General features: G+C 57.8%; 1 pseudogene; it reads left to right on the top strand.

Annotated features, from left to right (window-relative positions):
* Positions 1-714: 714 nt before the first annotated feature.
* Positions 715-1829, top strand: LOC148108893 (histo-blood group ABO system transferase-like; annotated as a pseudogene).
* The last annotated feature ends 2073 nt before the right edge of the window (positions 1830-3902 follow it).

Genomic DNA, 3902 nt, shown 5'->3' with positions numbered 1-3902 from the left:
CACCTTCCCGATGTGGGCAATTTGCTAACCTGCCCAAGATGGGGCAGGCGTAAGGAAGTAGCCTTAGTGTCTGCACAAAAAATCAGTCCCAGAGGGGCTCACCACACTTGCCTGATGATGGGGGAGCTGCTGTCCCCATGGTGGGGAGCAGGTAGTCCCCTCAAAGGGGGACCAGTCATGTGAGGTGGTTGGACAAGACTCCCAACTTCTTGTCTGGGGAGATGTAGACCTGGACCTGGAGGCTTACACCCTTGGATTCAAGGCTGGGGCCTAAGCAAGCTCCTTCTTCTTCCAGAGGTCCTCTTTCCCCTTCCCTGCACGTGGACTGGACCAAATCTGGGGGAGTTCGAGGGTGACCCCTCCTAGGAATACCAGTGGTTTACTGAGGACCTTGTCAGCAGGATGCCCAGTAGCCTTCAAGGGAGGACCCTCCAGGAGGTGGAGACAGCTCTGTGGGGGCCGGTGACATCCCACTCAAAACAAAATGGGGCTGGTGGCTGGCCCTGCTGGTTCTACCCAGACTGTAGGGCATAGAAACAAGGTCTGTGCCCCAAGGTGCTCCACTCCTGGCAGATGGGGACAGGACCTGGGGGTTTGCCCGGGAGCTCAGCACAGGGGGAGTGTTCCTGGCTCCAGCATGCTAGAGCCCATGTGGGGCTGCATGGGCTTCCAACCTCTTAAGCCTTAGGCACCCCTTTGTAAGATGGGGTGCTGATGGCCCCCATCTCTGGGAGCAGAAGGTAGGGAGGCCCCATGGGCAGACTCACTCAGGAGAGGCCAGGAGAGTGGCTGTTGCTTAAAGCAGCCCAGGGCCTGACCCCTTGAAGAAGGTACACAGGTCTATGGCCCTCAGCTTCGGGGTCCTGCGGCCAGCCTCTGTCAGTGACCCTCCTTTCACCCTGTCCCCTGTCCCCGTAGCTATGTGGTCTTCCTGAAGCTGGTCCTGCAGACGGCGAAGAAGCACTTCATGGTGGGACACAGGGTCACCTACTAGGTCTTCACTGACCAGCTGGCTGCCGTGTCCCGTGTGCCCCTCCGTGAGGGCCAGTGGGTGGTGGTCCTCAAGGTCCGCGGTGCCTCATGGCGGACACAGGGTCACCTAGTACGTCTTCACGAACCACCAGCTGCCGGGCCTGTGTGCCTCTCCGGGAAGGCCGGAGGGTGGTGGTCCTCGAGGTCTGTGGTGCCCCTGCTCTGGCAGGCTGTGTCCATGCAGCACATGGCGATGATCAGCCGCTTCTGTGAGCAGCGCTTCCTCCGTGAGGTGGACGACCTGGTGTGCACGGATGTGGACATGAAGTTCCACGACCACGGGGGTGTGGAGATCCTGTCCCCCCCCCTTTGTCACTTTGTACCCCAGTTTCTACTGGGTGGCCAATGAGAACTTAAGCTACGCGCGCCGGCCGCAGTCCCAGGCCCACATCCCCAGGCACCAGGGCAACTTTTACTATATGGGGGCCTTTTTGGGGGGGTCAGTGGTGGAGGTTCACTGACTGACATTGGCCTGTCACCAGGCAATGGGGGTCGACCTGGCCAATGGGATGGAGGCCATGTGGCCTGACAAAAGCCACCTGAACCACAAGCCCACCAAGCCCCGGAGGCCACATGGGACCTGAGGCTGCTGGGCTGCCCTCCCCCACCCGGGTCATGAAGATGCTGAGATTCGGGCAGTGCCCAAGAATCACCAGGACATCCAGAACACACGAGGGGCTCGCCCCGTCTCTGTCAGGGTGGCCTCTCTGAGCGGAGCCATAAGAGCAGATTCCTTCTTCTGTCCCCTCAACTGTGGAGTCCAGCACTGCCCGCTCGGACATGTCCAGGGCCCCTAGCTGCCCCCATGCACAGGAGGCCTGCCTTGGGCACAAGTTCCTTTCTTTGTGGTCAGTGCATTTCGATCATTTCTGGGTCATTTGCAGCTGCGAACGGCTCCAGTTTTATGTCGAATGTTTTTCTGTGTCAGTGCTGAGCAACCATCTTTAAAAAGAACAATTGAGGGAAAAGGTTTTCTCCCTGGTTCTAAACAGACATCGCCTGATGGGCTGGGAGCGGCCCTGCAGCAGCCTTGGAGCCAGAACGGGCCCTGGCTGGGTCTTCCTCCCAGTCCCTGCACCTCGCGGCAGCCATGGGCCTTCAGGGTCAGGGGTGCGCCGAGCCACCTCTCAGAACCCCAGTCCCCTGACCGCCAGAGGCTGTGACCGCTAGCATGGCCTCCAGGAGCATGGAGCCCTCTGGGTTATTTCTGGTTCCTGCCTTGGTTTTAAATGGCTATTTCTGTGCTGGTGTTTGTGAGATGTGGGCACTGGCTCTGTCTGGATGCGCGTCCTGTTGGGATCCCTCAGTGCCCACTGGAGGGTTTGCACTTGTGGACTCTCTCTGCACTATGTGTTAGCAAGCATTCACTGAGTGCCTACTGTGAGCTCGGTCACCAACAAGGGGCAGAGCGTGAGAGCGAGAACCAAGATACAGGATCCCTGCTCCAGGGCCCTCCTGGGACTCGCGATGGCCCCGTCCTCCTGACTCACTACCTTCCTATTGTGGTGTAGTGGACATATGACTGATACCGTTAAGCACGTTTCAGGGTACAATTCAGTGGCAATACGTACATTCACTGCTCTGCACCTGCCACCTCCATCCATCGCCACAACTTCATTGTCATCCCAAACTGAACCTCTACCCACGAGACCCTAACCCCCATTCCCCCTCCCCAGCCCTGGCACCCAGCAGCTCCTTCCACCTCTGTGAATTGGAGTGCTCTCCGTCCCTCACGAGTGGGGTCCTCCAGTGTCTGTCCTTTAGGGACTGGCTTATTTCACGTAACACAGTGGCCTAAGGTCTGTCCCCATGAGCCTGGACCTGACCCACTTTTCCCCCAAAGGAGTGGCTCAGCCCTCTTCTGTCTAAGCTGAGCCTCCTCTGCTCTCCTTTGCTCCCCTCATCTTCCTTCTCAGCCTGAAGATGATCCCAACCAATCTGCAGCTTTGAAGACCTGTTCAGTCCAGATGCCGGGTACACCCCCCCGGGGCCCCGGGCCTCACCTACCCCATCTGTCCATGTTAGGTGCCTGCAACCCCCACCAGCCGGCCACCTGCACCTTCCACAGGTGTCCCCATCTCAGAAGAGGGAAACACCAAGTCCAGACCCTTGGAGACCTCAGTGACTTCTTGCTTACTACCAACTGTAGTGAGGTGGCTACTGGAGGGCATTCGATATCCTAAACATTTAAAGGCATATGTGAGTCTCTGCTGCCCAGGGTAACAGTTGGGGCAAACAGAAACCAAGCAGATTCACTGGAAGAAAGGCTGAGTGATGAGGAGCGTTAGGGAATAGGGCCTGGAAGCTCTGACTGTCCCCACCTGACGTTCAGATGCTCCCCAGTTCCTCCTGTGCCTCTGGTGTCTTCCTGGAACCCTGACCTGGCTGTTTTCAGACAGCTCGCCCAGTGGTACCCTCACTTTATGGGGGGGGGGAGGTTTGCTGAAATCCACAGTGTGTCCTGCTGCCCCACCTGGATCACATCGTCTGGGCCATCTGAGGACCCAAGACTGTGGGTCTGTGGCCTGGAGGAATTCTGAGCAGAGCTGGTGGGATGGGAGGGCTGCAAGGCACAGAGACAGGTTTCCAGAAAGCTACAAAGCTACCTTCCTACAGTTTTTGAATCCAAGCCTTGAGATCTTTAAAATGCCAGCAGTGTTACAGCATGGGCCAGGAAAACAAATGTCCCTGTGCACCCAACACCACCTAAACTATTGGCCATTTCCTGTCACTTGAGCTGAGTACAAAGGATTGGGAGTGGGTGCTTGAGGGAGGGGTCCTGGGCCAGACTTTGTGTTTCAGGGACAAAGGCCATCCAATCTCGTGCTGGACCTGAGGCAGGGGCCTGTGTGGAGACCCCAGCTGCAGCC

The sequence above is a fragment of the Ursus americanus genome, chromosome 14 (assembly GCF_024610735.1).
Source record: "Ursus americanus isolate L20-20 chromosome 14, mUrsAme1.1.p, whole genome shotgun sequence".
Taxonomy (NCBI): Eukaryota; Metazoa; Chordata; class Mammalia; order Carnivora; family Ursidae; genus Ursus; species Ursus americanus.
This window is presented reverse-complemented; position numbering and strand designations above follow the sequence as displayed.